Genomic DNA, 11,217 nt, shown 5'->3' on the forward strand with positions numbered 1-11,217 from the left:
GTGGGAGGAAACCGGAGCACCCGGAGGAAACCCACGCAGACACAGGGAGAACTAGCAAACTCCACACAGGCAGTACCCGGAATTGAACCCAGGTCGCTGGAGCTGTGAGGCTGCGGTGCTAACCACTGTGCCACCCTAACCACTGCGCCACTGTGCCGATGATAAATTTCAGCAGAAACAAACACCAACTATCAGAATGAACATGGTCAGTCCTGGATGTGATTAACAGCAACAATAACAGCAGAATCCAATCCCTGCAGTCACTTGTGAACTCGCTGGTGTGTCAGCAGGTTTGATGAACTCCTGAATCTGTTTCCACACACGGAGCAGGTGAACGGCCTCTCCCCGGTGTGAACTTGCTGGTGTCTCAGCAGGGTGGATGGATGAGTGAATCCCTTCCCACAGTCAGAGCAAGTAAACGGTCTCTCTCCGGTGTTAGTGTGTTGGTGTGTCAGCAGGCTCGATGACCGAGTTAATCCCTTCCCACACAAAGAACAGGTGAATGGCCTATCCCCAGTGTGAGTGCGTTGATGTCTCAGCATCTCATTTCTGCTTTTAAAGTTCTTCTCACAGTCAGAACATTTAAAAGGTCTCTGATCAGTGTGAACACGCTGGTGTCTCAGTAGCTCAGATGACTGAGTAAATCTTTTCCCACACACGGAGCAGGTGAACGGCCTCTCTCCAGTGTGAACTCGCTGGTGTGTAAGCATGTTTGATGAATTAGTGAATCCCTTCCCACAGTCAGAGCAGGTGAACGGCCTCTCCCCAGTGTGAACTCGCTGGTGTGTCAGCAGGGTGGATGACTGGGTGAATCCCTTCCCACACACGGAGCATAGGAATGGCCTCTCCCCAGTGTGAACCCGCTGGTGTATCAGTTGTTCCTTTTTGCTTTTAAATATCTTCTCACAGTCAGAACATTGAAAAGGTCTCTGATCGGAGTGAACAAGTTGCTGTCTCGGAAGGTTGGAAGACCGAGTGAATGCCTGCCCACACACCGGGGAGGAGATGGTAGACGCGGGCACGATAGCGTCTTTTAAGATGTATCTAGACAGATACATGAATGGGCAGGAAGTAAAGAGATACAGACCCTTAGAAAATAGGCGACAGGTTTAGATAGAGGATTTGGATCGGCGTAGGCTTGGAGAGCCGAAGGGCCTGTTCCTGTGCTGTAATTTTCTTTGTTCTTTGTTCTTGACCCCTCCCCAGTGTGACTGAGCTGATGTGTTTCCAGCTGCATCAGGGAACTGAATCCCTTCTCGCAGTCCCCACATTTCCACAGTTTCTCTGTGGTGCAGGTATCCTCGCGTCTCTCCAGCTTGGATGCTCACTTGAAGCCTTGTCCACACACAGAACAGATGTACAGTTTCTCCCCGCTGTGAATGGTGCGATGTTTTTTCAGGCTGTGTAACTGGTTAAAGCTCTTTCCACAGTCAGTACACTGGAACACTCTCACTCGGGTGTGTGTGGCTCGGTGCTTTTGCAGTCACACTGATATTTGAAATACTTTCCCACAGACAGAACAGACAAACGTTTCTCCTTCCACATTCAAAGGATGATATTCAGGTCCTGATGAATTGTGTGAGTCTGTCAGATCTTGATGTGCTGTTTGGTTTGTGTTTCTTGTCTTTAAATCCTTCCCTTCTAATCCCCTGTATAAGGAGTTTACAAAAGCCATCACTGTCAGTCCAGGATAGAAATTCACAACATTCTCTCCTCCTGCTTCCTGGCCCAGGATGGCTGAGCAGGCGCCCTGCTGCACATTGCCCCCTATAAAGATGGCAGCTGTTAACCCGGGCCTGTCACTGGGAGAAACCCCACAGCTGCCGTCCTGCTTGGTGCAAACATGGAACCAGTAGATTCTAAGTCAGGGTTTGAGACCACACCGGGTGTTTGTAAATTGAATAATATTCCCTGTTTTATCATGGGGACCTGGGGCTGCACATGGTGTGTGTGAAGTTTGCATTGTCCCAGGATTTATGAACCCACTCCCTCCAGCCTCCTCCTTACTGTTCCATTCAATTTCCTGCACTTTTGTTTTCACCCTTTCCACATCTCCCAGAAGCACAATTCAGTTCCCCTATTTTTCACCTTCTATCCTGCCAGCCTCCACGTTCAACGCATCATCCTCCATCATTTCCCCCACCTTCAGTGCAATGCCACCACCAAACACATCTTCTCCTCCCCTTTCAGCATTCCGGTGGGACTATTCCCTCAGCAACACCTTGGGCGAAACCTCTATCACAACCGACACCCATTTCCCTTCCCATGCAAGCACAGGAGAATGCAGTACCAGCCCTTTTATCTCCTCTCTTCTCATTGACCAAGGCCACAATTACTCCTTCCAGGTGAAACAGCAATTTACTTGTACTTATTTCAATTTATTATACTCTGTTCACTGCTCACGATGTTGTCTCCTCTACATGGAGGTGACCAATCGCAGATTAGGTGACTGCTTGGTGGAACACCTGCGTTCAGTTCATGAGCATGACCCTAAGCTTCTGGTCACCTGTCATCTTAATTCTCTGTTCCACTCCCACTCTGCCCTCAACCTCCTACACTGTTCTAATAAAGCTCAACAGAAACTCGAGGAACGGCAGCTCATCTTTCAATTTGGCACTACAGTCTTCCAGACTCAACATTGAGTTCAACAATTTCAGATTGTTTCAGTTACAATTCAGTGGGATGTAAACAAAAGCCCCGGTACATACCAGCACCTTCAGGAGAGATGGTTGGTAATCTACTGTGTGCAGAGTGGAAATAAAATCAATGTCTGCAAATCCTCCCCTTCTATTACCCTGTAAAAGGACTTTACAAAGGTCATCACAGTCAGTACAGGATAGAAAATCAGAACAGATAATTCTAGTTTCTATGGAACATTTTTTCCCCTTTTGTTCCCCCAAAGCTGTAAATCCCCGTCCCACACACTCTCCCTCCTCCCTGTGCTGAAATCCAAACCCATCGCACCATTTATTTCCTCCACTGCCAGTTTTCTCCCTCCCTCTGCTCTGACTGGTTCAGTTCTCCAGCCCCTATGTGCAGAGTGAGAATCAGATCAATGAGTCAATGATTTTCTCTCCTGGTCACTGGGACCCTGAAGCCCCGCCCACTCTCGGCGGCGTCACCAAAGACCGCGCATGCGCTCTGCCAAGTTGGCGGCCTTTGATGCTGGGGCTTGTTCTCGGGAAAAAGCTCCGAAGCTGCAAACGCGGGACCTGGAGGTTCTTATTCGGGGCTTGCAGTCTACACCAGGTGTTTCTGAAGCCTTCCCGCTTACCCGCTGCAAAAGCGTCTCCAGTAGCCGTACAGCTCTGATCAAAGTGACACTGCGCATGCTCCAGATGCAGTCCAAACCCGCGCCTGCGCACTGGGCTCCACCTGTAAATGCACTTTCTCTGTACATCACCTATTGCAAACTCCAGCTATAAGCTTGAGGGCATAACATAGTGCAGTGAGAAAGGAAATGCAGTGGACGTTGTGTAAATGGATTGCCAAAAGGTGTTTGATAAGATGTTGGACAGGAGGCTTGTTGATAAAATTAAGACTCACAATATTATTGGATAAGTTCATTTTCGATGGAGTTTGCAATAGGTGATGGACAGAACCAGTGCATTTACTGCTGGAGCCTGTGGACTGAGGCTGCAAGGTGAGGCTGACTCAGATAAAACAGGGAATAGGAGACTGGAGAGAAAAGCAGCCTCAGTGCCCTCATCTTCTGGAAGAACCTCTAAACGGACTTGTGCTGACATGTACACGTCATGAATGGATGAAAACCAACTGTAAATTATAATATTTTTGTGCATTTGGGTGTTATTGTCAGCTGCCATTACACACAGCATATTAAGTTGATTGACATCTGTGTTCAACTTGGTTAAAATGGAGGGGGAGATCACTTCATCTCTAACATGTGGTCAGGCCAACAGGCAGTGGGGCAGCTACTTGAAAGGGTCCAGTCACATAACCTGGAAGCCACCCTGAAACAGTTTCAGTTGGAGGGAACAGCTCGTACAGGAAAGCATCTGCCTGGAAGCTCTGCACCTGACCATCATAAGGTGCCATATCAAAGGTTATTGCAAAAAATAAAAGCTCATGGTGTAGGGGGTAACATATTGGCATAGATAGAAGATTGGCTAGCTAACAGGAAACAGAGTAAGCATAAATGGGTCATTTTCTGGTTGGCAAGGTGTAACGAGTGGTGTGCCACAGGGATCATTGCTGTGTCCTCAACTTTTTACAATTTATATCAATGACTTAAATAAGGGATCAAGCGAATGGCTGCTAAATTTGCTGATGACACAAAGATAGGTAGGAAAGTAGGTTGTGAAGAGGACATAAGGAGGCTACAAAGGGATATAGATAGGTTAAGTGAGTGGCCAAAAATCTGGCAGATAGAAAATGCGAAGTTGTTCATTTTGGCAGGAAGAATAACAAAGAAGCATATTATCTAAATGGTGAGAGATTGCAGAGCTCTGAGATACAGACGGATCTTCGTGTCCTAGTGCACGATTCGCAAAAGGTTAGTATGCAGATACAGCATGTAATTAGGAAAGCTAATAGAATGTTATTGTTTATCGCAAGGGGAATTGAATACAAAAGTAGGGAGGTTATGCTTCAGCTATACAGGGCAGTGGTGAAACCACATCTGGAGTACTGTGTACAGTATTGGTCTCCTTATTTAAGGAAGGATGTAAATGCCTTGGAAGCAGTTCAGAGAAGGTTTACTAGACTGATACCTGGAATGGAGGGCTGCCTCATGAGGAAAGGTTGGACAGGCTCGACTTGTATCTGCTGGAATTTAGAAGTGTAAGAGGCGACTTAATTGAAACATATAAGATCCTGAGGGGTCTTGATAGGGTGGATGTGGAAAGAATGTTTTCCCTTGGAGAATCTAGAACCGGGGTCACTGTTTAAAAATAAGGGGTGGCTCATTTAAGACAGAGATGATGAGAGGTTTTTTCTCTCAGAGTGTTGTGAGTCTTTGGAACTCTCTCAAAGGGCGGTGGAAGCAGAGTCTTTGAATATGTTTAAGGCAGAGGTAGATAGATTCTTAATAAGAAAGGGGGTGAAAGGTTATCAGAGATAGATGGAAATGAGGAGAAATCAGTTCAGCCATGAACTTTTTGAATGGCGGAGCAGGATCAAGGGGCCGAGTGGCCTACTCCTGCTCCTAATTCGTATGTTCGTATCTCTGGAGCCTGCCTGCAAGAAGGGGAAAAAGCCACAGTCTGAAGAGCAGAAAGAAAACCTGTCACTGCTTTCTGCCAGTTTCTCTCTCATCGAAAAGGGTGAAATCAGAAAGTAAGCTGCCTCAGCTTCTCTCTGAAGTGCATAGAAGAAAGATTAAGAGATTTCCTACGACTCCAACTCCACTCGGCATTTCCAATCGGTTAATTTCAGCTTCGGACTTTGTTAGTTTAAAAAAAAGGGACTCTGGTTTCAACTGGGACCCCCGTCAGTTTGGAATTAAGCTATTTCTAATAGGTCCTTGCCATTTTTGATGTCTTCACCTTTCCTTGTATGTTTGCGAGCGTGCGTTGTGAAGTTAACCGACTCCAGAGTTTGAGTGTGAGTTAATAAACTCTACCTTTTAAAAAAACTTTAACAATACTGTTGTTGCGGTCCTTTAAAAGTCAGGGTTCACAAACTGAGGGAGTGGAGAAATACACCATCGGGATTTCTTTTTAAAAAAGGGAAAAATTAAAATCACAATTTGCTTATGGACAGTTCTTGAAAATAGAGACTTTTTTTCAAAATTAATTCTCTTTTCGTAACACAGTTAAATTATCTGAGGGCTGAAAGGACTGTAGAAACTCTCACTATGTATTGTTCTAAAAGAATGGGATCAGACCTATCCTAAACCATCTTTTCTTCAATTCAATTCTTTCTTGTATATTTATATCACAGCGACTGTTCAATGTCTGTTAATAGGTGAATTTATCCATCTGGTTAAGTCACTCTGATCCTCCTTATGCTGGTCCCCTCACTCCAGTTTGCTCCAATCAGTAAATTTCAGAGAACTAGAAGCCCCCTGTTCTGTATTTCTCTTTTTGAAATGAATTCTGCAAACACCAGAGTCCCAGACGAGGTCGCTGCAGAATTCTTCTTTTTTATATTAACAAACCTGTTCCAACTTCCTGTTGCTCACTTTGACATTAAAGGAAAACCAGTTCATTTGATAATTGATTGTAAACAATTCACAACCATTCACCACTCCAATAATCATCAGAAAAAGCAAATCTTACATTAAAAACACTTGATTTCAGTTCAGTGGGTTCTGATTCTCACATTGCAAGCTGGAAGTGGCATCAGTGATGGAGTTACAAAAATACCCAGATTATTTCCAGAGTGCAGTCTGAGACTCGGGCCTGGAGTTTCCTCTCGTCAGCACAACCTCACTTCCATCCACGTCTACACAATGTTTTAAGCTTCATAAATTATTTATGCCCGGACTGCACGTCTCTCTGTGTGAAAATGCCGAGGAATCTCCGGGTCTGGATGTGGTGTACAGGGCAATTCAACTACAGCTGGATACAACTGCAAAATTATTGCCTTTAAAGCAACCACATTCTGTACAACTGAGGCCATTGATCTGTGTCTAACTATTTCTGTCAAATTCCAGTTATACACCTAATGACATCCAGAATGCTGAAACCAGCATTGATAAAAAAACACAAAGATAAAATGATTGCAGGCTCAGTTGAGTATCAGTAAAAATTTTCAGCATTAAATTTTGATGATTTTCTTGGCCATTTTGGGGTTTATCCAAATACATCAGTTTTTCTATTCTTTGACAAACACAGGAAAAGCGGTGAATAGTAGAACACCCCAAATATCACCTCGATCTTGTCATTCTCTTAATCACAGGCAAGGCCATCTCTGTTCCGAAGAAGGGTCACTGACCCGAAACGTTAACTCTGCTTCTCTTTCCACAGATGCTGCCAGACCTGCTGAGTGATTCCAGCATTTCTTGTTTTTATCTCTGTTCACTTCCTTGTATCCCTCACCACTGACATTCCCCTTCCTTCTGTGTCCACCCTGGAAAAAACTCTCCTCAAGTCACTTGCAACTGCTCTTTCAAACTCACAACTGTCTCACCATTGGCTGTCCATTTGTCACAATACTTTTACAACTGGCGATCTGCTCAATCAATCTCTGATGCCTTTGCCCTCAGCAAGTAAGGAGGTGTGCACTGTTAATTCAGTCCCACTGCTCCACAGGTCACAACATATTCTTTAAAGTTTTCCCACTTGTTGAAGCAGTCAATTGATAGACTGTTTTTCACCCAGAAGAGAACACACTAACCAGGCTTCTTTACTGAACACCAAAATTAACAGTTCATTATAAAACAAGTCTTAACTATTAATGAAGTAAAACAATAGAACATATCAAATTTTTTAAATATCCAACATCAAATTTTTTAAAAGTCCTCTTTTCTAACATAAACAATTTTTTAAAATCCCTTTTCACTTTAGTCCCTTCACACCCGCACTCATACACCCATATCTATATATATTCCTATACATAAATCGGTTAACCGACAAAGTAAGAAAGGATTTTTAGATCAGAGCTCTTTTACAAACAAAAAGAGCTTAGGTAGATGACTTGCTCATTTTTTGAAGTAAATTGCAGATGAGATATCTTGTTCCAAACTGGCATACAGTCATATCTTCGAGCACATGCAGATAAGTCACTACTAGAACAGTTCTCTTCAGGCAGCATTGAAAATGATTTAGCAGGCCTTCTTGAAATACAGGAAACAAGATGAATTCACCATGGACTTCACAGGATCCTTCAGAGATATTGGAAAACGAAGCTGGGTTGTGGTCTTCTGTTCTTTCTTGACTTCTTCCTCAGGCTTGACACACGCACTGACTGACAACCAAAACAGTCTGGCAGTATTTTTGCCCACCCAGATGTTCTGTGCCTGCTACTGGGCTTGTCCAATCAAAGGAGAGTTGTCAATTTTTTTCCCCTGTTGCCCTAAGCCGAGCCCCAACGAGTTGACAAACAATGACACTATTGCCAAACCCGCCCTCACTGTCCCCATGATATTAAAACATTTATTTAACTTAACTATAAATTCCTTTTTTAAAAGGTTATTTTTAACAAAAGAGTCACTTTCATAACAATGCTGATAACACCCATCTCTACCTCGCCGCCACCTCTCTTGACCCCTCCAGTGCTTCTGGGTTGTCAGCCTGCTTGTCAATTCTAAAGCTCTTCTGACTGACCTCCATCCTGCTTAAACTTGAGCTCATCCAAACTCTGCTGCCTTTTACCCCAACCATCACAAAGTCCCACTCATCCATCACTACTTAGGGTGGCACAGTGGTTAGCACCGCAGCCTCACAGCTCCAGGGACCTGGGTACTGCCTGTGCGGAGTTTGCAAGTTCTCCCTGTGACCGCGTGGGTTTTCACCAGGTGCTCCGGTTTCCTCCCACAGCCAAAGACTTGCAGGTTGATAGGTAAATTGGCTATTGTAAATTGCCCCTAGTATAGGTAGGTGGTAGGGAATATGGGATTACTGTAGGGTTAGTATAAATGGGTGGTTGTTGGTCGGCACAGACTATGTGGGCCACAGGGCCTGTTTCAGTGCTGTATCTCTAAATAAAATAAATACTGTGCTCACTGACCTACAATGGCTCCAGGTCCACTAATGCCTCCATTTTGAAATTCTCATCTCGGGTTCAAATCCCTTCAAGGCCTCACCCCTCCCTATATCTGTAACCTCCTCCAGCCGTACAACCCTCAGAGAGCTCTGCATTCCTCCAACTCTGGCCTCTTACACATCTCTCAGTCTCTCTGTCCCAATGGCTGTGCCTTCAGTCATTGGACCTAAGCTCTGGAATTCCCTCTCTATATCTCTCTGACAGTCCACATCTCTCCTCCTTTAAGACCCTCCTAAAAACCTACGTCTTTGACCAAGTTTTTAGTCAGCTCTCCTAATATGCCCTTCTTTAGCTCAGTGTCAATTTTTGTTTGATTTGTGGGTTTAAGCTTCTGAGATGCACCTTGGGACACTTTCCTACCTTAAAGGTGCAATGCAGATGACAGTTGTTTTTAAAATCACATTATAACAGACTGGAGAAGCTAGTATTAAAATAATATCTGGGTACACGGAGTTAGATTGCAGATCAACCATGATCTCATTGAATGGCAGAACAAGCTCGAGGGGATAAATGGCCTTTTCCTGTTCCTATGTCCCTGATAAACTTGGACTCAAACACAGCTGATGAATGGAAACTGGGGAACCAGCACTGAGCAGAGTTAGAGAGTGGGGAATGTCTGGGAGAAAGTACATTGGAACTGGAGTAGGCCATTCAGCCCATCAAGCATGCTGCACCATATAATTACAACCTGGCTGATCAACAGAAACAAACCCTAAATATCAAAATGAACATGGTTCAGTCCTGGATGTGATTAACAGCAAAAATAACAGCAGAATCAAATGACTGCAGTCACTTGTGAACACGCTGGTGTCTCAGCAGGTTGGAGGATTGAGTGAATCCCTTCTCACACACAGAGCAGGTGAACGGCCTCTCCCCAGTGTGAACTCGCTGGTGTGCCAGAAGGTAGGATGAATTAGTGAATCCCTTCCCGCACACCAAGCAGGTGAACGGCCTCTCCCCGGCGTGAACCCGCTGGTGTGTCAGCAAGTGGGATGCTTCAGTGAATCCATGACCACAAGCGGAGCAGGTGAATGGCTCTCCCCACTGTGAATGCGCTGGTGTCTCAGCAGGAGGGATGAATTAATGAATCCCTTCCCACACAAAGAACAAGTGAACGGCCTCTCCCCAGTGTGAACAAGTTGGTGTGTCAGAAGGTTGGATGATCGATTAAATCCCTGCCCACAAATGGAGCAGGTGAATGGCCTCTCCCCAGTGTGAATGCGCTGGTGTCTCATCAGAAGTGATGAGTTAGTGAATCCCTTCTCACATGTGGAACAGGTGAATGGTCTCTCCCCGGTGTGAACTCGCTGGTGTGCTAGAAGGTGGGATGAATTAGCGAATCCCTTCCCACACACGGAGCAGGTGAACAGCCAGTCCCCGGTGTGAACTCGCTGGTGTGTCAGAAGGTTGGATGATTGATTAAATCCCTGCCCACAAATGGAGCAGGTAAATGGCCTCTCCCCAGTGTGAACGCGCTGGTGTCTCAAAAGGTCGGATGATTCAGTGAATCCCTTCCCACACACAGAGCAGGTGAATGGCCTCTCCCCTGTGTGAACTCGCCGGTGTGCCCGCAGGTGGGATACTACGGTAAATCGCTTCTCACACAGGGGGCAGGTAAATGGCCTTTCCCCAGTGTGACTGCGCCGATGAATTTCCAGCTGGGATGGGTAATTGAATCCCTTCCCACAGTCCCCACATTTCCACTGTTTCTCCATGGCTCGGATGTCCTTCTGTCCCTCCAGGTTGGACAATTATTCGAAGCCTTGTACACACACAGAACAGTGTACAGTTTCTCCCACCTGTGAATGGGGCGGTCTTTTTTCAAGCTTTATATCTGTTTAAAGCTCTTTCCACAGTCAGTGCACTGGAACACTCTCACTCGAGTGTGTGTGTCTTGGTACTTTTCCAGTCACACTGATGTTTAAAATCTTTTCCCACAGACAGAACAGACAAACATTTCTCCTTCGTCATTCAAAGGCTGATGAATCAAGTGACTCTGTCAGACCTTGACGTGATGTTTGGTTTGAGTTTCCTGTCTGCAAATCCTTCTCTTCAAATCCCCTGTAAAAGGAGTTTACAAAATTGATCACTCCAAGTACAGTATAGAAATTCAGAACAGACAATTCTAGTTTCAATGGAACATTTTTTCCTCTCTTGTTCCCCAAAGTTGTAAATCCCCGTCCCACACACTCTTCCTCCTCCCTGTGTTGAGATTTAAAGCCATCGCACCATCTCTTTCCTCCACTACCAGTTTTCTCCCTCCCTCTACTCTGTCTGGGTTCAATTCTCCATCCCCTGTGTGCAGAGTGAGAATCAAATCAATGATTTTCTCTCCTGGTCACAGGGACCCTGAAGCCCCGCCCATTCAGTGTCATCGCCAAGATGACTGCGCATGCGCTCTGCTCCTCGCTCAGCCAAGATGGCGGCCATTAAATAGGCCTGTTCCAGGGTAAAAGACCCGGAGCTGCAAACGCGGGACCTGCAGGTTCTTAATCGGGGCTTGCGGTTTACATCAGGTGTTTCTGAAGCTTCGCCGCCCACCCATCGGTT

The 11,217-nt window shown here is 45.3% G+C and overlaps 1 pseudogene; it reads right to left on the reverse strand.

Annotated features, from left to right (window-relative positions):
* Positions 1 to 217: 217 nt before the first annotated feature.
* Positions 218 to 11,217, reverse strand: LOC137349078 (zinc finger protein 271-like; annotated as a pseudogene).

The sequence above is a fragment of the Heterodontus francisci genome, chromosome 34 (genome assembly GCF_036365525.1).
Source record: "Heterodontus francisci isolate sHetFra1 chromosome 34, sHetFra1.hap1, whole genome shotgun sequence".
In the NCBI taxonomy this organism is placed as follows: Eukaryota; Metazoa; Chordata; class Chondrichthyes; order Heterodontiformes; family Heterodontidae; genus Heterodontus; species Heterodontus francisci.